This window comes from Phyllobates terribilis, unplaced genomic scaffold (genome assembly GCF_046119375.1).
Source record: "Phyllobates terribilis strain yellow unplaced genomic scaffold, ASM4611937v1 Scaffold_909__1_contigs__length_551106, whole genome shotgun sequence".
NCBI lineage: Eukaryota > Metazoa > Chordata > Amphibia > Anura > Dendrobatidae > Phyllobates > Phyllobates terribilis.
In genome coordinates this window covers 502,054-524,476 of record NW_027363669.1, presented here as the reverse complement: position 1 = coordinate 524,476, position 22,423 = coordinate 502,054, and the positions used below count along the sequence as shown (strand labels likewise).

Genomic DNA, 22,423 nt, shown 5'->3' with positions numbered 1-22,423 from the left:
AAAAGTTCAATTTTAATTTTTTTCCTTGCACATTGCTTTAATTCCTGTGAAGCACCTGCAGGGTTAATAAACTTATTGAATGTGGCTTTGAGCACTTTGAGGGGTGCAGTTTTTAAAATGGTGTCACGTTTGGGTCATTTGTCATATAGACCCCTCATAGTCACTTCAGATCTGATGCGCTCCCTACAAAAAAATAGTTTTGTAAATTTTGTTTGAAAATTGAGAAATTGCTGGTCAACTTTTAACCCTTCTAAATTCCTAACAATAAAAAAATGGTGTTTCAAAAATGATGCTGTATGGAGGACCATGACAGGTGCATTATATTATATGGAGGACCAGGGCAAGTGCATTATATTGTATAGAGGAAAATGGGGGTTCATTATATTGTATGGAGAACCATGGGGGGTGCATTATATTGTATGGAGGACCATGGGGGTGCATTATATTTTATGGTAGACCATGGGGGGTGCATTATATTGTATGGAAGACCATGGGGAGTGCATTATATTCTATGAAGGACCATGGGGGTGCATTATAATGTATGGAGGACTATGGGGAATGCATTATACTATATGGAGGATTATGGGGGGTGCATTATGCTATATGGAGGATCATGGGGCGCATTATACTATATAGAGGATTAAGGGGGTGCATTATCATAGAATGGTAGAGTTGGAAGGGACCTCCTGGGTCATCTGGTCCAACCCCCTGCTCAAAGCAGGATTCACTAAATCATCTCAGACAGATGTCTGTCCAGCCTCTGTTTGAAGACGTCCATTGAAGGGGAACTCACCACCTCTTGTATCAGCCTGTTCCACTCATTAATCAAACTAACTGTCAAAAAGTTTTTTCTAATATCTAATCTGTGTCTCCTCCCATTTAGTTTCATCCCATTGCTTCCAGTCTTTCCTTGTGCAAATGAGAATAAAGATGATCCTTCTACAATGTGACAGCCCTTGAGATATTTGTAGACAGCTATTAAGTCTCCTCTCAGTCTTCTTTTTTGCAAGCTAAACATTCCCAAATCCTGCAACCGTTCCTCATAGGACATGGTTTGCAGACCAGTCACCATTCTGGTCGCTCTTCTCTGAACTTGCTCCAGTTTGTCTATGTCTTTTTTAAAATGTGGTGCCCAAAACTGTACACAGTATTCCAGATGAGGTCTGACCAAAGAGGAGTAAAGACCGATAATGACTTCACGTGATCTAGACTGTATGCTTCTGTTAATACATCCCACTATATGGAGGATTATGAGGGGTCGCATTACATTATATGGAAGACTATGTGGGGGACCATTTTAATATTTGGAGGGCTATGTGGGGGGCCATTATACTGTATGCAAGAAAGTATACAGCATGAAGGTTTGCATGGGGTCCATCATACTGTGTGGAGGGCTGTGTGGGGGCCATTATACTGTTTACTGTTTGGAGGGCCATTATATAGTATGGGGCAATTAAACTGTATGTAGACCCATTATCCTGCATGGAGGGCTGTGTGAGGGCCACAGTTGGGGGATTATACTGTGTTAGGGTCACCATACTTTACCTTAGGAATTGAGGTGGGGTACAGTTGAGTCATTATACTGTGCATGTGGAGGCTAATGTGGAGGAATTCACTGTGGGGGTATCATATTGTGTTTGGTGGGCACTTTTGTTGGCATTATACTTTATGGGGGCACTGAAAGAGGAATCTAAGACTTCAGCAGGAGGAAAATGACTATACAAAGGCTGAAAAGTTGTGAGATATGGTCTTCTGTGACGCTGACAATTATTTTTTTTTTGGGAGGGTGGACCCAATTAGAATTTCTGCTATGGGGCCCCATGATTTCTATGTACGCCCCTGGCTATTGCTAAAGCTCGGCTTTTTACCTGAGAACCATTGCAGACAGCTATTGGCTTGTCTACAGTAAACAGAGGAGAGAGACCGAGCATGCATGTCCAGCAGCACTAAGCACATTAACTGCGCCTGCACATTGATATACACTTTGAACACAAGAGGGTGCCATACTATATATTTAAATGAAGAAAATGACTGCATAATTGATGTTTATAACAACATGTAAATGCATATAACTCCTATTAACTATTTTTTTTCTAACATGAGATACCTACATAAGAGATATGAACACCTGTAGGGGAAAATGTAAATTTGCAACAAAGTATATATAAAGTAAAACACCTTTATAAATCAAATGTGTTTATCATATACATCACTGTATTATATAGAGTTTATAACAAAACGGGAAATTTTTAAAATGTTTTCATCCACCATTGAAGCTCGAGCAGGCATTAAAATATGTGTATCTGATACAATGACAGTAAGTGATGGTGGTACATATAATCCTTTACTTGTTCCATCAATAAACAGAGGTCCAATGAAATGTAAAACAGGGCCGAATGGAGTTTTCACTTTCCAGTATGAGCAAAAAGTGTCCCAGACCACAGAATATTTTTCATTGTTCGAGCTAAAAACCCATATATATTCTCCTTTTTGGAACCCAAATGACTTCGGGGAGAATCTGATGTAAATGCATGGTTAATTCTTTCCCATATCAACTTCATTGGCCAACATGCCTCATCAAATGCCGCCATCTGTACGAAATCCATCTCTGTATTGATTTCTGATGTCTTCTTTCTGTAATGTCTTCAGAAGTGTTAAATTGGTATTGATAATAAAGCATGTCTGGAATTAAAAAAAAAAAATTCATGATGAAAGACGCAATCCAGCTACTATACCCCTCACCAAGTTTATCACACTCTGCAATTCTTTTATATAAAATTTACTCAGTTTCCTGCAGTTAAGCCCCATCTTTGCTTCTCTTTAGCCTCGGATTTCACAAAGAAGTTTTTCTTGTATACTTTGCTATCAGTACCATGATGCATCAGCACAGCATCACATGAGCATCCACAGCCAGGATCATCTGAGCCTCTAGGAAGGACATGGTAATTATCCTCCACTCTGCATTCCCTAGATAGGTTAACATAAGTAAACAGTCAGAGCTGTTTAGTCATCATCAGTAGCTGTGATATGAACTCATGTGCCTGCTTTATGAGACTGTGCTGTAATGAAGATTGTTGCTGTAATATCCCTGAACTGCACTGGCCGTGCTTAAGATTAAATCCCACTGTTAAACTGTTGAAAAAGACTCTTGTCAGATGTGTCTGGTCAGCAACTGAATCTATCATGTGCCTGAGAGAAGCTGCAGCCTATGGTCATCCTGAGTAACAGTTCCTCCAGGATTCCAATGAATTTATGAAACCCGTCTCGCCCTATCTGAACCTAGCGGTGTGCGTGTAACATTGGTGGCCCATATGGGGAGGACTGAGCGGGGATTAATGTCTAGAGGGAGAAGAGGAAAAATGTCTGGAAAAATACAGCAGCACAGCACCTCAACTTAACTCTGCTACACCACTTAAAGGGGACCATCCCTAAAGAAAACTCACTAGCAGCAATGGATGTTGAAATACAAATAGACAGAATTAGTGAGCGGTTTCTTCAGTTAACCTGCGAAGAATTAAGAACAGTAGCATATAAAGATGTCAGAAGAACAGATTTCTAAAGCACACAACCGCAGGCAACTGTTAGCTGCCATTAATGCAAAAATGGATGAGCTGGGGGAGAAAGAAGCTGAAGACGTCATGGGGACATGCCTCCAGGAGCTAACACAGTTTCTAACCAGGTTGAAGTTGGAGGATGGAGGGACGGCACCAATTACCAAAAGCGGGAATCTCTGTCCGCAGACTGAACTACGGGAATTGAAAGAACAACTCAAAACCCTAACAACAGCCCTGCAGGAATCGACCAAAATCTCTTAACGGGTGACAGACTCAGACAGAACCTTTAACCTGCTCGGGTTAGATAAATCAGGAAGACAGTCCTCTCTAACACCACAAATCACCATAAGTAAAGAATTCAAGATCCTGGGAAAGATTGGAGAGTGTGAACAGAAAGAGAAACTGTCTTATATGAACTTGTTTCACCAGATTGATGCAGGCTTACAGAAAGGCTACCAGCCAGATGAAATCGTTGAGGGGGTGGTGAAGTGATCAGCCCAGGAATGAACCTCTGTAGTATGCTAGAAATGAAGAGTCAATTGACCTTGCAACAACTGAAGATGATTTTAAAAGGGCACTATAAAGAAGAGAGTACTTCAGAATTGTTCCACCGACTCATTAACCTCTCACAGAAAAATAATGAATCACCCCAAAGTTTCTTGTGCAGAGAAATTGAACTGAAGGATAGACTGTTGTTTGCATCCAGAGATGTAGAAGCGGACGAGAGGTTTGATGCTGGACTAGTCCAGAAGAAGTTCTTGAGATCATTGGGAACAGGGTTAATCAGTACATACATCAAGTCGCAGCTGAAACAGTACCTAGAAGATCCTGGCATTCTGGACAAAATCCTAATTGAACAAATGAATGAGGCAGCTAGTTTGGAGTCAGAGAGCGAACAAAAGATAAAGAAAGGCTCTGCTCCTAAATCAAAAAATATCACAGTAAAAGACAAATTCCTTACCAACACCAGGTCAGATTACATGGAGGGGGTGGCTGTGTAGTATTATACGTGCACACGCACACCGATGGAGCTTGCATATTTTTAATGTTTAATGTTAGGACTCGCAAGTATGGGGACCCTTGATGCTGGGTTGCGAGCTTGCGTATTTTGGTCAAAATATCGACCCTTACCTCATGTGGTGTATTTATCTTATACACTATTTTTCATCTTTTTTACACATTTTTGTGCAGGATGCAGCCAGGCCTCTTTAGTGTTGGCTGGGTAAATTGGGGCGTCTGTCCTGTGGGGGTGCACGTATATAGTGCTGGGCAGCCCCCCTGATCTAATAGTATGGGCGTCATCAATAGGCTGCAAGCCAGACACTGTGCATCACACATATCTGAGTGATTGGTGCCCTATGCAAACTCCATCGGTGTGCATGTATAATACTACACAGTCACCCCCTCCATGAATTGGTAGGTTAGTGAGTGGCTGTCTGCCTCAGTATTTTGCACATGTGCTGCCCCGGCCTTTATCATGGAGGCTTGCTGCATCCTGCAATGCCTTGGTAATCAGACCTGGTGTTGATAAGGCATTATCTTATACTGTGATGTTTTTTTAAATTAGCTTCTAAATCACCAAAATGAGTCAGCTGAGGTTGGAGACCCCCAGTGGCCAGTCTGAAGATAATCATGGAGACCCTCCAGTGCCACCTCCGAGAGGGAACCTTAAAGCACCAACAAAAGAGAGGACCGCCAGCGCTGACTGGGAAGAAGTAATAGGAGAACTGCGAGCTGAGTTGATTGAGATGAAAAAGTTGATTCATTCCAGAACAGAACCTGCATCCCTCAGACCCAGGAGTGGGTTCCAAAACAGAAGATACCCGGCTTGTGAAGCGTGCCGTTCATCAAATCAGAGTACGGTATGTGTACACTGACTAAGATGTGGTGAGGAAGGACATTATGCCAAGGAATGCCAATGGTCATGGTCTTTTGGGTTAAAAGACAGGAGGTTGCCAGAGAGGGGCGACTGGTAACCACGACACAGAGGAGGTCCCAGAAGCAAATCCAAATCTCACCAAACCTCAGAACGGCATATGAGCTAAAACAGCTGCGTCATTACTATCCCCAAGTGTGTTTCCGTCTACAACAGCTGCAAGAGAGACAGGGGCATCAGTTACTTAATGCCCAGTGTGGAGGTCAAATGATGAACTCCTGGGAGGAGGATTCCTCGGTCAGTAAAGATAGCATCATCGGCCTAATCAGCGAAAGATGCTTTATATAGTGCCAGCTAGATGGACTCCTGATAACAGCACTGTGGGACACAGGAGCCCAAGCGAGCCTTTTAAATGAAGAATGGAGAAGGCGCTACCTGCCACATACGTGCCTTCAAACTCTTAGGACCAGTGGAACTCCACGGCAAAGCAGTCAACCTGACCGAAGTCCCTTTCATAGGCTGGGTGGAAGTGACTTTCCAACTGAGGGCCACGAACAACAGCAACACCATTGAGCTTTTGGTACCTTTTCTCGTGACCAGTGATCAGAACGTGGAAGAGGATCCTATCCTGGGTTATAATGTAATCAGTGAGGTCATCATGAAACACAAGTCAGTGACGCTGGTGGTGGATGCAACTGTCACATTGCTTGCCATACCCAATGTCGTGGTGGAAAATGTGATTCATAGAGTAAAGAAAGCACAGAATACAATGAACCTAAAAGAAGTCAAGGTAGGCTGGCGCCCAAACATCATTCCTGCAAACCAAATGGTGGGGGTGAGGTGTGGAGTCCAGGTAGAACTGGTAAGAAAAGTTCAGAAAAGACTGTTCATGCCAAAAGACTCATCAGAACTTCCGGAAGGCCTAGTTCAAGGTGAGACTGTGCTTACCATTCCTACTGGTGGGTTTACTCGAGTGAAAGTACCGGTGATGAATACTACGAAACAAGGGATCCAAAGACTGTGTTAGGTCACATTGAAACCGTTAAAACTGTATATTCAGCCAGTGTGAGACCCGCCCACGGGTCTACCATGAATTCAGTCTCCCCACCAAGGAACAGGAGTTGACCAGGGGAGGAAATTGCACGACCCACCTCGGGGTCCTGGGATCCCCCAGTACCCCTAGAACACTTGTGTGCTGAAGATAGAGCGGTAGCAAAACAGATGCTGAGAGAAGAGTGTCATGCATTCTCCAAAGATGACTCTGATATAGGCGGTATCCCGTTGGTGCAGTTGGAAATCAATTTGAAAGACATGACCCCAGTAACCAGAAGTTACATGTCTGTGCCAAAACCATTACACCGTGAAGTGAAAGAGTATTTACAAGATCTAATCAACAGAGTTTGGGTCCAAAAGTAAAAGCCGTCTTATTCCTCTCCTATTCTTTGTGTTAGGAAGAAGGACGGTACGTTGAGACTCTGCTGTGATTACCGGGAACTAAACCGAAAGTCAGTACCTGATCAGCACCCGATACCACAGATTCAAGATATGCTGGATAACCTATCAGGAAGTACCTGGTTCTCTGTCCTCGATCAGGGTAAAGCATACCATCAAGGGTTTGTTGAAGAGTCCAGTAGACCTTTGACAGCATTCATCACACCATGCGGGATATACGAGTGGATCTGCATACCGTTTGGGCTCAGTTCAGCTCCAGAAAAATTCCAGAGGAGCATGGAGACATATTTAGAAGGATTGAGGGATAATATCTTCCAGCTGTACTTGGATGACAATGTGGTACACAGAAAAACTTTCTGGGAGCATGTTGAACACGTGAGGACCGTATTACAACGATATCAAGTCAACAATATGGAGTTAAGTTGACCCCCAAAGAAGTGTGAACTGTTCAAAAGGCAAGTCCGATTTCTAGGGAAAATTGTGTCCGGAGAAGAATATACCATAGACCCAGCAGAAATCGCTCTGGTACCGGCCTTAAAAGACAAGCGGCCCTCAACTGTCGGGGAGTTGAGGTAGATATTATTATTCCCCTCCTACTGTCGTACTTACGTTCGGAACTTCTCCAGGATTGCCGCCCCACTATACCTCCTCTTGGTGGGGGGGGGGCGACAGAGTCAACAACACCCACGGAGAAAAAGAAGAATGCGGGTAGAACTGGGCTTAAAAGAAGCAACGCCGTTTCATCCCAAAAGCCCATTCTCTGGACAGCAGACCACCAGGAGGTATTGGAAGAACTAGTAGACTACCTGGTAAAACCACCCATCTTGGGATATCCTGATTTCAACTTACCGTTTGTTCTTCATTGTGACGTTTCTCAAGTTGGACTGGGAGCTGCCCTGTATCAGCATCAAGATAGAAAATTGAGAGTCATCGGTTAAGGTTCTAGAACGTTGACAGACGCCGAGAAGAATTACCATCTACATTCCGGAAAATTGAAGTTCCTGGAGTTGAAATGGACTATCTGTGAACCATTTAGAGATTATCTCTACTACAGCAAAGAGTTTGAGGTATACACTGACAACAACCCTTTGACCTATGTCCTCACTACAGCCAAACTGAATGCAACAGGTCAGAGATGAGTCGCTGAACTAGCTGACTTCAATTTCAGCATCAAGTACAGGCCAGGAAAATGCAAGGCGGATGCTGACAGATTGTGGAAAATCCCACTAGAGCCTGATCAGTTCATGCAAGAAAGCTCAGAGGAAGTCAGTTTGGAAGCAATTGAGAGCACTGCCCAAGCAGTACAAGCTTATCAAAAGGACAACACACCATTGTGGTGTCCGTTGACGGTGGAAACCACCATAAAAGCGAGAGAACAAGATTACCCCCTGTCTATTCAACGACTACCAAAAGGAAAAATCCATAGAGCACAACGGGAAGATCAGATAAATGGTAGAATACTACTTTATGTGGACCAAAATTGGTTTCCAAGTAAATGGGAGAGAGATAATGAGTCACCAGCAGTATCTGTTTTAGTTAAAGAATGGATGAAGCTCTACCTCAGTGAAGACGGTATCCTGTATCGTAAAGGAGGTCAAAACCGGCAGTTGGTACTACCCAGAGTATTTCGTAGATTGGTCTTAAAAGAACTCCATGAAAACATGGGACACCTGGGAGTGGAAAGGACAACAAACTTGATCCGTGAACGTTTCTTCTGGCCGTACATGCAGTGAGATATTGAGAGATACGTGACCAGGGAGTGTGGGGGTCTGAAAGATAAACGTCCCAACACATCAACCCGGGCACCTATGGGCAACATCCAAACTACGTATCCGTTTGAGATGGTCTCAATAGACTTTCTACATCTCGAGACGTGCAAGGGTGGTGACGAATACATCTTGGTGGTGATGGACCATTTTACTTGATTTGCTCAAGCATATGTCACCACCAATAAAGCGGGTCGAACAGCAGCAGAGAAGATCTTCAATGATTTTGCTTTGAGGTTTGGGTTCCCTACGAGGTTACACCATGACCAAGGAAGAGAATTTGAGAACCAGATCTTTGCCAAGATAGGAAAGTACTGTAGGATTCAGAGATCCCACATAATGCCCTATCACCCAGAGGGTAATGGACAAGTGAAACATTTTAGTAGGACATTATTGTCGATGTTGCGCACTTTAACAGCTGACGAGAAGAAAGACTGGAAGAGTTCTCTGTCAAAAGTGGTACATGCCTATAACTGTACAAAGAGCAATGCAATGGGTTACTCACCCTTCTTTCTATTGTACGGTCAATCGCCAAGACTGTCAATCGACATCATGTTCGATACTCCAGTATCAGAGACTTACAGAACATATCCAGAGTTTGTTCGGAAATGGAAGGAACGGATGGCAGAGGGATACAACATAGCGTCCAAAGTGGTTACGCAAGGACAGAGCAAGAGCAAGGAGTACTATGACTGAAAATGTTATGGAGCAGAATTGGCACTGGGAAGCCGTGTGCTAGTCAAGAACAAAAGGCGGTCCGGGAAAACTTTGTTTGTACTGGGAAGACAAGGTGTATGTGGTCGTAAGGAGGAAAGCCGATGACAGTCCAGTGTATGAAATCCGATTGGAAACCAGAATAGTCCATCGGAATTTACTACTACCCTGTGATTATCTCCCACCACAACAAAACTTTCCAGAAGTAGAACAACATCGTCCGAGATCGACTAAGGGACCACCACAGACTGAAGCTCCGAAGATGGATAGTGATCTTGAAAGTTCACATGAAGAAGAACACACCGTTGTATTTCTCGGACCGGCAAGGAGAGGGATGTACCATCCTCAGGAGAGTGAAGTAAGTCCCCAGGCTCCAGAGTTTGTACCAAGGAGTACAGATATAGTCCAATTCAGATTTGATGATCTAACACCGTTCACTGAAGAGACCGATCGACACTTAGGAGTAGCAGAATTACCAGACCAGGTGGAAACGAACGATTCAAGAGAAGTACAGTAACTTACAGAGGCAGTTCCAAGATCATTTGAGGAAGTTCGAGAAATGAGTGTGGCAGAAGAAACTCCTGCAACCGAGGAACCCGTGGTATCTGAGGAACAACCTACCAGGAGGATGTCGACTCGAGAAGTGAGGAGGCCTGTGATGCTGACATATGAGACACTCGGTGAACCGAGTCAAGTGCCAAGGACTGTCCATTGGAAACAGGTATTTCTGCCTACGGACCAGGTAAGCTCACTTGAGTGGTATTCACCACCGAGAGACATTATGGACAATGTTACCTGGTGGAAAGACTTGTTTTGGCCTAGTGAGAGAGAGAGCTGGTTGAAGACGTATGAAAACCTCCAGCGGAAGAGATGCTGATTGTTTTAATTGTGTATTTCTTTCAGGAGTTCTACAAGCAAAAGGTCGTAAGAACAGGTTGTTATTGATGTTTGTAAATTTTATGCCAATATGACAATGCCAATTTGTATATAAAGTTATTCAACTTTTAGCACTGTCTCAGAATTGGTCAGCTTGACCAATTAAAACGAATATCGAGAACGACATTAAAAAAGAAGGGAAAGTGTGACATGCAGAAATAGTGCTGTTGCTTCAAAAGGATCCAGCAACTATAAGAGTTAACACAGTCACAAGAGACAGGGAGTGGTTAGCAGAGCCCCAGGGGGATTGTGGGGAACTTGTTTACTATTCTGGCTGCAGCCAAAGGGAGAAGTGGTATGTGATCTGTATCTCACAGAAGTGCAGGAAAGAGAACAGGATTCAAGTCTAGGGTGAAACTCAACACAGGTCAGATACCTTGCACTGTTAGTTCAGGAAATCTACCATCGGGCAGGAAGATAAGGAATGGAAGGAATTGTGTCACAGAGATCATCTTCCTCATCAAACCCTCCCCCCTCCATCTCCATGCAGAATAAAGAATGTTGTGTACTAGTGAGTCCTTGTGAAGGAAAAGCCTGCTGTTTACGTATAGAAGTGTGCTGCCAAGAGATCTAATTTGTGCTGAATTATGCTACTGAAGAGACTGAGGTTCCTGTGCCTGCTTTATGAGACTGTGCTGTAATGAAGATTGTTGCTGTAATATCCCTGAACTGCACTGGCCATGCTTCAGATTAAATTCCACTGTTAAACTGTTGAACAAGACTCTTGTCAGATGTGTCTGGTCAGCAACTGAATCTATCATGTGCCTGAGAGAAGCTGCAGCCTATGGTTGCCCTGAGTAACGGTTCCCCCAAGATTCCAATGAATTTATGAAACCCGTCTCGCCCTATTTGAACCTAGTGTCGTGCGTGTAACAAAAGCCTAGTTTTGTTGGTTGGCTCTGTCAGGCACTGTAGTAAGGGCACTAGCAGCAGCTATCTCAGTCATAGCAAATTTAAAGATGTGAATAATGTGTGGGAGCATTGAGCTCAGGACCTTTTTCATACTGACTCCGGGATAGTGATGATTTTGTAAAGGTGTCAGTTGTGTCAGCCAGACCTGGAGATTATCTGTGAACGAATGCATGGTCAGCAAGGCTACAGCATGTTAGAGAGGTGGTAGCTAGAGAGAGCCCCCTTAGGCTGCGTGCCCACGATGCCCACAATGTTTTTTAAGCACTTCCGTAGCAGCAATTCCGCCGTGGAAACGCTTAAAAAACGCTTGGTAGAAGGTCTGCAATGTTCCCCAATGATAATCCGCATTTGCTGAGCACATGCTGGGAAATTTCCGCTGCAGATTATCATTGCGGAAAAATCCGCAGCACTACCATTAATTTTGCGGAATCGCGGCGTTTTAGCCACCATTGACTTGTATTGGACCGCATAACATCCGCATGACTACATGTGCACATGCGGATATTATGCGGTTCAATGCGCAGATGGTACCTGTGTCTGGAGAAGAGGAGACTCCCTTTCAGTCCCGGGTACCATACTACCTGTAGTTAAAAAAGAATTAAAATAAAAAATAAACATATACTCACCTTCTGATGGCCCCCGGTCTCCTTCTCCGGTGTCTTCGGCTGCTCGCGGTGGTAAAAGGACCTTCCATGATGTCATTTAGTCATGTGACCTGTCACATGACTAAATGACGTCATGGAAGGTCCTTTTACACCACCGCGAGCCGCTGAAGACACCGGACGCAACGGAGAAGGAGATCAGGGGCCAGGTGAGTATATGTTTTTTTTTTATTTTTCACCATTTGTATTCTTTTTTTTACTATTGATGCTGCATTTGCAGTATCGTAACTTGGTCACACTATATAAATCCATGCCGTTTGCATGGATTTATAGTGTGACCAAGTTGTCAAGCACTTTTCCAAGTGATGCTAAAATCGCTTAGAAAAGTGCTTCACAACTCGCATGCGAAATCGCATGTTAAAAAAGCTTCACTTACGCTTCTACCTGGCAGAAAAAACGCATGTAAAATCCGCATGCGTTTTTTCTGCCAGAGAGATGCAGAAACGCTCAGGAAAAATCCACAGCATTTCTGCATCATGGGCACATAGCCTTACACTGTTTCACAAGAGTGCAACTAGGGTGCAGTGGTCACAGCGAAACACATGAGCCATGTGGCCCTATATCAGGAAGGTGGAGGTGATGTTATCAGTGTGGGATGATGTTGACAACAGACGCATGCTCAGTAGAGGAGGAACTAGCCCAGACCCTGAAAAGGACATCACTGACGGCTCTTAATTCAGGGAAAGGACAGGCGCTACTGCAATGACGGCAGCCTCTGCTCCCTGATGATGGTTTGTTTGTAAATCCCAGTATGCACTTGGGGTTCTCAAACGAAGCAACGTGAAACAGGAAGAAGATAAAAAAAAAAATAAAAAAAAGGAGTCAGATAGTCTAGTGAACAATAGGGATCTTTTAAGTAATGTATATTAGAAAAGAGATTAGGTAATGACATTAACCCCTTCACGACCTATGACGTTAATGTACTTCAAAGGTCATGTCCCTGACTTTAATGCAGGCTCATATGCCGAGCTCGGATTTTTCACAGCAGATAATGGCTGATTTAAGCCCAGATTCGGTTGGTCAAGACCCAAACCCCAGTCTTCACCAGTCAAGATGCCGCAGGTCAAGCACCGAAGATCAGACGGTGGTCATTGGATGAAGCAGGACGTCTGCCGTGCTGACGAGAAGACCCAAGTGAACCAGGCCTTTAATTCAAGCGTAGACGAACGGTACAGGGTGTGGGCTGCACTTCAGAAACGAACGAGGGTGGCCAGTGTGAAGAACCCACTAAGTGACTCACATATGAGGCACTTGTGGCTTAGCGGAAAGTACCGGTGTCCCCCGTTAGTGCCAGTATAACAATCAAAGGCGCTTGAAGCGCATATTACAGCTACAAGCCTGGCGCTGGCAGTGACGCTCTTTGAGCTAAAGACATTAATAGTCGTTTAACTGTGAAATGAGACTGCACGCAGATAGAACATAGAGTAAGATATTGCATTTATTACACTGCTTTTATTGTCATTACTGCTAAGATTGTGTTAGTTGTCTCCATATACCTGCATCACCATGTGTTCCTATAGTTAAACGTTCTTTCTGTGGTAGGAAAATAAATAGCTTTGGTTAACTATCCCTGCATCCTCACTATCTGCATCATTACATCTAGATCATTTCACCCGATAAATGAGCAATTAGCTTGTTTATTGTGTGTGATTGGCTGCCTCTTTAGAAGGGACTGAAAGCTGTATTTTAGGTGTAAATGCAGCTTTCAGTCCCCCATACATAAGTCTAAAGTCGGTCGACGCATTCATATCAATAAGTATGCCTTACACTCTAATATGTGTGGTGCCCCTGAGGGTTCAGTCGCCACAGAGGTACTGCATCTCACCCAGAGGTGTGGTATCTCACTCTCAGGTAAGGAAGGAGTACAGCCCGGGACCCTAACACCTGCATCCAACACATCCACTTCAGTAGGGCAGGGCGAGATTGCTCCTACGGGAGTGCACAGTCCCTGGCTGGAGTGGTGGGGAACCTAGCGAGGGGGAACCATGTAGTGGGTGTGAGTGGAGGACGTAGATCAGGGGAGCACTGGTGAGGGAGTGATATAAAAGAGGGAACCATCTTAGAAAGACAAGCCAGTCAGAGGAGGAGAGTGTGTGGAGCAGAGGCTCTGCAGGAGCTCTGCTTCGGAGGCGGGCCTAGTGAGAGGCCCAGGACTGAGAGAGGAGAGGGAGCAGGAGAAAGGCTCCAGGAACAGAAGGGATCCCAGGGGTACGGGCAGTGCTGGAGGCCACCCGTACGCCCGAATCTGCCAGGCGGTGGAGGGATCGAGCCGCAGAGGGGACCGACCCCTAAACTAGTGGAGAACTACAAGGCTCAGCTAGGGACCGGAGGCTGCTGTACTTGCAAGGTGCAGTGGCCACATCCGCAACTATGTCGCCGAAAAGGTGGCCACAGAGGGTCCAGGGGACAGCAGGTCGCCCGACAAGACCCGAGGCTACCGGATTGGGACACTGGTTGCGAGGCACAGGGCAGGAGGGCGAGAGCCAGCGCAGGAAGACGACTGAGGAAGGCACATAGAAAGGGGTCCTGTCAGACACTCTTGAATCACCTGAGGGATTGCTGAACCCCTGCCTGGTGAACGCAGCACGATGTGGGAGGTTGTAGTCCGGACCCTGTAACCGGAGGAACTTATCAACTGTAAGTAAACTCGGAAGACTGCACCCCACTGTCTCTGTGAATATTGCTGCGCCATCAACCCCTGCACTACAACGCCCAGCATAACCTATAACATCTACACTGCCCTGGAGCTGAGTTCTACCTGTGGAGAGCTACACCATCCCTGCTGCACTCACATCAGCTCCAGAGGACCTGCTCCGCAGCAGCGGCTCCCTTAGCCGCATACCACAGGTGGCGTCACGTACTTTATACAATCACTATAAATCCCCAATCAATAACCCTTTTTATTGACCGCCCTGGGTCACGGACCGGGTCACTGCCACTGTAACATCCCCCAGCATCTACCAGCCCGGCACCGGGTACCCCACGGCCCAGTGGGAGCGTCATATGTATGTGTGGCGCCCCTGCGGGTTCAGTCGCCACAGAGGTACTGCATCTCACCCAGAGGTGTGGTATCTCACTCTCAGGTAAGGAAGGAGTACAGCCCGGAATCCTAACACCTGCATTCAACACTACACTACTACAGACCAGCAGGAGGGGCAAAATGCGCTGCTCCTCTGCTGAGCCCTGTCCCTGGCTGGAGTTGGGGGAACCAAAGTAGGGGGAACCATGTAGTGGGTGTGGGTAGAGGAAGCAGTTCAGGGGAGCACAGTAAGGAGCAATATGAAAGAGAGGGTGGAACATTCTAGAGTGAGTGAAGTTCTGAGGGGGTTGAGTCAGAGAGAGAGTCAGAGCAGGAGCTCTGCTCAGGAGGAGGGCCTAGTGAGGAGGCCCAGGAGAAGGAGAAGAGGAAGGAACGGGAGCAGAGGGAAGGCTCCAGGAGTGAAGAAAGGATCCCAGGGGTATGAGCAGTGCTGGAGGCCACCCGTACACCCAAATCTACCAGGCGGTGGAGAGAGCGGGTCGCAGAGGGGACCGGCCCCTAACTAGTGAGAATTGCAATATTCAACTAGGTAACCGGAGGGTGCAGCATTTCAAGTGCTGCAGCCAAAAGCCACATCTATTTCACCGAAAAGGTGGCCATAGAGGACCCAGGGGACAGAGAAAACGTCACCCGACAAGGTCCGCGGTCACTGGATTGCGACACTGGGTGTGAGGTGTAGGAAGACAGCCAGAAGGAACACACAGAAGGGGGTCCTGTTATGTACTCAGGAGGTACCTGAGGGTTTGCTGTACCCCTCCCTGAGTAAGCACAGGACAACGTGGGAAGTTATGATCTGCAGTTGTAACCAGGAGCAAAGTGAGAACTGTGAGTAAATCCGGAAGACGGCACCCCACTGTCTCTGCGACTTATTACTGCGCCATCATTCCCTGCACTACACTTCACAGCAAAAGTGTTTAGGGGTGATAAAGTAAGAATTTTTTTGTTTGTCAGTTAAACTCATTGATGGTGATGTGTGTCGGGGCTCTTTAAATCACTGTAAGCAATAGCAGACACTTGTGCTAATTAGTTTGGCAGGTGTGTCCAATGAAAGGCAAGACTACTTAAGAAGGCTGTCCCACATTATTAAGCAGCCTACATTTTCTGCCAAAATGGGAAAGAAAAAGGATGTGTCGGCTGCTGAGAAGCAACAAATTGTGGAGCGTTTAGGTCAAGGCATGACTACAATCAACATTGCCAAGACACTTCATCGTGATCATCTCACAATCAAGAAGTATGTAGCTGATTCACAGTACACACGTGTGCGTGCTGATAAGGGAAAATTGAGGACTTTCCTACAGGCAATTACGTCAGGTTAAAAGAGCAGTGGCAAAAAAGCCTTGTCATAGCAGCAGACAAGTTTTTGAAGCAGCTGGTGCCTCCAACGTCCCCCGAACAACAAGATGCAGGGTCCTTCAGAGGTTTGCAGCTGTGCGTAAGCCAACCTGTCGACCTCCTCTATCCACTGCACACAAGCAGAAACGGCTCCAGTGGGCCAAACAATATATGAAGACTGACTTCAAAACTGTTTTGTTCACCGATGAGTGCTGTGCAACGCTCAATGGTCCAGATGGATGGAGTGGAGGAGGAGGATGGCTGGTTGATGGACACCCTATGCAAATACGGCTATGGCGCCAACAAGGAGGAGGTGGAGTAATGTTTTGCGCGGGAATCATGGGAAGAGAGATTGTCGGCCCCTTTAGGATCCCTGAAGGGGTAAAGATGAACTCCATAATGTATGTTGAGTTTCTCAAACAGCATTTCCTGCCATGGTTCAAGAAGAAGAACCGTGCATTCCGCAGCAAGATCATTTTCATGCATGATAATGCCCCGTCTCATGCTGCACATAACACATCTGCATCTCTGGCTGCTATGGGCATAAAAGGGGACAAACTTATGGTGTGGCCCCCATGCTCCCCTGACCTCAACCCCATTGAGAACCTCTGGAGCATCATCAAAAGGAGTGTCTATGATGGCGGGAGGCAGTTCACATCTAAGCAACAGCTCTGGGAGGGTATTCTGTCCTCATACAAAACAATTGAAGCAGAAACCAGCCAAAACCTGACAAATTCAATGGACGAGAGAGTTCAAAAGCTCCTTTCGAACAAGGGGTCCTATGTGCAAATGTAACATCACCTAGAATAAAGTTTTGAGTTGAAAACTGTTTGATTTCAGTTTGTAATAACCTGCTAATGCTTATAATTTCAAAAATGACCATTTTTTTGTTCTTTATTAAAATGAAAAGGTTGAAAACGCTGCTGTGCATAATAATTTGGAACATGCATTTTGAGTGCAGTTTGAGTGTTTTATTTTTTTTTAAATATACTGTTAACATAGGCAGTTTGTACAAAAACCTTTCAATTGTACTCTAATAGTTATTTGACTGGAAAATTACAATGACTGCAATTCATATAGGTAATTTGGGAAAATCTGAGAAAATATTATTTGCATAATAATTTGGAACACAGTGTACAACATCACCATTTCCTACCCTGGAGCTAAGCTCTGCCTGTGGAGAGCTGAACCAACTCTGCTGCACTAACATCAGCTCCAGAGGACCTGCTCCGCAGCGGCGGCTCCCTTTAGCCACATACCACAGGTGGCGTCACGAACATTATATAAAAACTATAAATCCCCTGTAAATATCCCCTTTTATTGACCACCCTGGGTCACGGACCAGGTCACCGCCACTATGACATCTCCCCTAGCAACGACCAGCCCGGCACCAAGTACCCCAGGGCCCATGTGGCGCGTCATATTGGCGCGCCAATCAACTGGTCAGGGAAGATATTATTTGGGCATATACAATTTTGGACTGCCGATCACTTCATTCTCTCTGAGATAAGCTGCTGACAGAGATGTTTGTCAGTTTCTCTCATAGAGAACACAGGAGCACTCGGCCAAGTGAGCGCTTCCGTGTATGGGAGAGACGGCCAAGATGGTTGTCGGCCAAATGATCAACTGAAGCATCATTTGGCCAACAATTCGGTCACAGTTATCAGATTCTAAATAATATTATCAGTAGGTCACACCAAAGGCTAAGCCTGTCCTGTTAACCCTTTCATGACATGCGCCGTACATATACGGCGCATGACGTGTCTTCGCCTTAGATGCAGGCTCCGACGATGAGCCCGCACCTTTCCGGGGACTTGACAGCGGATCTGATCAGCTGTCATGTGCTCCTAACAGCCGTGGGTGGAATCGCGATTCTCTCGTGATTATTAACATGTTAAATGCCGCTGTCAATCTCTGACAGCGGCATTTAAGACGGCTCCGCTGGAAGAGCGTCACAAGACCCGCCCATCGGCGCCCATGTCACATGACTGCGCATCGTCGATGGGTTGGCATGACAACCCGGTGTCTGCAGGAGACCCCTACAGTTGTCATTGCAGGGATGCAAGTGAACATTTTTGCTACATACAGCGCTATGTGTAGCACAGGCGATCGGATGATTGCAGCTTCTAGTCTCCCCAAGGTTTACCCCAAAATGGTATCAATAAAAACATCAGCTCGGTGAGCAAAAAATAAGCCCTCACCCAGCCCCAGAAGCCGAAAAATGGAGACGCTACGGGTCTCAGAAAATGGTGACTTTTTTTTTTTTTTTTAACAAACTTTAGATTTTTTTACCATTTAAATAAAAAAAAAAAAACTATACATGTTTAGTATCTACAAACTCATAATGACCTGGAGAATCATAAAGGCAGGTCAGTTTCAGCATTTAGTGAGCATGGTAAAAGAAAAACCCAGAAAACAACTGTGGAATTTAATTTTTTTTGCAATTTCACCACACTTGGAATTTTTTCCTGTTTTCCAGTACAACCAATGGTGTCGTTCAAAAGTACAACTTGTCCCGCAAAAACAAGCCCTTACACGGCCATATTGACAGAAAATGTAAAAAGTTATGGCTCTGGTAAGAAGAGGAGTAAAAAACAAAAGTGCAAAAACAGAAAAGGGTCGCACCATGAAGGGGTTAAATAGGGAATATGACCTATTTATTCTACCTATTTCTCTACTCCCACATGGGTGACTAGCCGTCTTTGCCTCTCCTGAATTCCTACGCTGGCTAAGTGATAGCAATATGTCAATTTGACCATGATACTTGATTTCTCCCCAATATGATGACAAAATAGATGTCACATCTACAATCCAGGGGAGTAACTATAGGTGCAGGGGTTGCAATAGCACGCGGGCCCTGGAGCCGAGGGGCCTCAAAGGTCCCTTTGGCCCATGTGAAAAGACCATTACTATTGAAGATTTGCAATAACTAGGGGCCCCGTTGGAGCTTTTGCATCAGGGCCCATGAGCTTCAAGTTATGCCACAGCGAGAATCATTCTGACCCATGTTCACAACACATTCAAAGCCATGTAAATCTGCAATAACATATCCAGCAAATAATCATTATCACACAATAAGTGCAACATAACACATGCAATATCTCCCATGGGGAAAAGAACAACGGCCCCTGCAGCCTAAAAAATCCCTAGTATGTAATATACAGTGAGCCCCAAGTATAACAATGTGTGCAGAAAATAAGAAGAGCAATAGTTTGTAGATATAATGGAAGTAGGAAGCGTAATACTAATTATGAACCTATCCTAGTGATGCAGTTAGTATTATTTAGACGATATGAATCATGACGAGGGTTTATATAAATTGGGCAAAAAATAAACATTTAAGTCTCTTCTACATGTTTGATGCCTACCTGCTATATCATTTCTTCAGTGTCTGCTGCTTTTGACCTTTGATTTCTTAGGAAAAACTTATGGTCAGTGACCTCCTGTGTAATCAGTGGCTCCGTCCCTCCTTTCAGTACTGCAGCTCTGTGAACTCGGATTGGAACAGAGCCCTAAAAGATACAGTTACCAGAGTTCATAAATCCATACCCAAACCAGACTCTCTCTTAAAGAAGTTGTCCACTACTTGGACAACTCCTTCACCCCCACGCTTGGCCCCAATAAAATAAAAAAGCTTATACTCACCTATACTCAGGCGTTTTAATTTTATTATGGCCAAACATTTAGATCAAGAAGGGGTTGTCCAACAACCCCTTTAATGCAGACTCCTGACCACAATCCTCTGTAATACAAACCCCAGACTTCCTTTTGAAATAATGCCTAATCAGACTCCCCTCATGCTGTGGCACCCTGCTGTTCACAGGTACCACAGGACCCAGGGTGCATGGATGGACTTCTCCACAAGAGGCCCTCATTACATACAAACACCTCCACCCTTCCACCTCACACCACCAGAGGGAGCCTGTTAGGGATATATATATGGAGGGTGGAGCCAGGCAGCTCAGTCAGTGAGAAGTTCAGTCAGAGTCAGAGAGCGTGCTGACGCTGAGAGCAGCGAAGACGCAGCGCGTCTGCTGCTAAGTTCTGAGGGCCCCGAGTGTGGCCGACGGCAGAGAGGAGAAAGGAGAGAGGAGTTGAGGGGGCAGAGGAGCTTCATAGGCTCACCCCGATATACAAACCGGACACCAGGTCCGCGCCTACAGGGTCCCTTTATACCCAGTAGGGTTCACCGGCATTCCAGGACTACAAGTCCCTCGACGACCTGAAGCTAGACCCATTACAGGATCAGGTACCACGAAGGCCCCAGCTTTACCAGGGATAGTGGTTGCCAGCAGAAGGTCCTACTACCGAGCGACAGGTGAAGGAACAACACGACACATAAGCTAGGCCCAGTTGCAGGCTGGCCAGGAGCATACAGAGAGGCAGACACGGACCAGGAGGCCTTATACCCACTCACTGGGGAGAAGTTCTGAAGTGCACCCATCCTACTGAGTACCCTGGACCGTACCTGACATCCGCACCAGTAAAGGTATTGAAGCGAATCCCCTGACTCTGTCAGTTACTTCTGCTGCGCCATCCGCCTGCACTACAAGTCCCAGCATCACCACCATCAAACTCCACACGGCCCCGGGGGCCGCTCCACCTCAGCTGCCATCCCATCACCCCCCGAAGGTCTGCAGCAGCGCTGGTAATCCTTACCAGGTACCACAGGTGGCGTCACAAACTATTTATTATATTTTTCCTATCCAAGTTACAAATCCCCCTTTTTGGTTGACCACTCTGGGCCACGGACCGGGCCAGCCACCGTGATATCCCCCACCAGCATCCACAGGCCCGGATGCCGAGTACCCCATTGCCCCGGGGGCGCGTCAATGCCTCATTCAGACGACAGTGTTTCACGTACGGGTTATATCCGCGGTGTTCACCCACCCATTATAATCTATGGATCAGATCACATAGCCTTGTTGTTTTCCAGACTGTGTGTGTGTGAGACCCGCAGCAAATTTTAACCATTTTTGAGCCATTAAAGATAAATCTTTTTATTCAAAAACTGTTAAGAAATGTTTCATGATAAATTCCACCAATTCTATTTTTACCACAGACAGGGAACTCCAAACAATCCAGGCATTAGAAAATCTCTTGCTGGGGCAGGCGAAGTATACAAGGGTAAGTTTCCCTCTACCATTAGTAAGGAAGGCCAGGGAGCCCCATAGGGCGTATAGGCCACATGACAAGATAGGAGGGTGGGAGTGAAGGAGTTAAAATTTTGAATAAGGGATTAGGAGTAGTGTGGGGAGTTTTGATTGGAGGGGAAGAGGTGGGGGGAGGAGCAAGAGATGATATAAGGAAGGGCAGGGGTCAGTTACCTCCTCTTGCTTCCTGGATCGCAGCTGAAGCAGACCAGACCCTGCAGTGGAGCCATGGCAGATCTTGTGGCCTTGCTGGACCTAGCGCGGCCTGTCTCAGCAATCCATGGGGCAGACTTGGTGCAGCAGCAGCTGCGGGTGACCTGTGCACAGTCGTCGGCTGCAGAAGAAGCTTCAGGGAGGCCTGCAGCGGTCACGGCCGCCGGAGCGTTACTCACCAGCAGGTGAGGTTCGGAGCAGGAGAAGCTCCAGGAGCCCCCTCGGGGACCTCTGCAGCCAGGGGAGCAGCGCGTGCCTGAGGCTCCTTCTCCGATCCCCAGGAGGAATCCTCGCCGGAGACGCAGCCTACCAGAAGTGGGCGTGCCTGCGCTGCGGCCCTCTTCCGGTTTGCGGCCTAAAAGGCCCCCGAGCAGCGCGGCGGTGACCCCCGGTGACAAGCCAGCCGTGGGTTATACCTGGCAAGATGGCGGGATGAGGAGTCCTCCCACGGTCTGCGGATGAGGGCGGGACCAGCGTCCAGTGTACTGCGGGGGAGGAGTTGCTGTCTGCAGCGGTGGCCCCGATGTCATGCTGGGGTCGACCCCGGCGGGGGAGGGAGCGTGAAGGGCCTTCCCACAGTCGGCAGGGAGGAGCACGGCTTGCAGGGCGGAGGTGCAGCAGAGCCATGAGGAACACTGGCGCAGCAGCAGGTGGTCAAGAAAGGGGACGGATGAGAGATGAGCGGCCCTCCTGCAGGCGGCAGGGTGGGTCTGTGGATGGGAGGATCTGGGGTCCAGGAGTGCCACGGGAGATTGCGGGGGCAGGCTGTCCTGCGGGGCCCTTTTAAGATCATCGGGCAGGAAGCGGCCGGCA

General features: G+C 46.4%; 1 long non-coding RNA gene across 1 annotated transcript; it reads right to left on the bottom strand.

Annotated features, from left to right (window-relative positions):
- Nucleotides 1-900: 900 nt before the first annotated feature.
- On the bottom strand, nucleotides 901-21,654 carry LOC141240610 (uncharacterized). The gene is made up of 3 exons (XR_012305795.1): nucleotides 21,572-21,654; nucleotides 19,613-19,756; nucleotides 901-2,682 (listed from the first exon to the last, which is right to left on the bottom strand). It is a non-coding gene; the product is annotated as an uncharacterized lncRNA (long non-coding RNA).
- Between the last annotated feature and the right edge of the window lie 769 nt (nucleotides 21,655-22,423).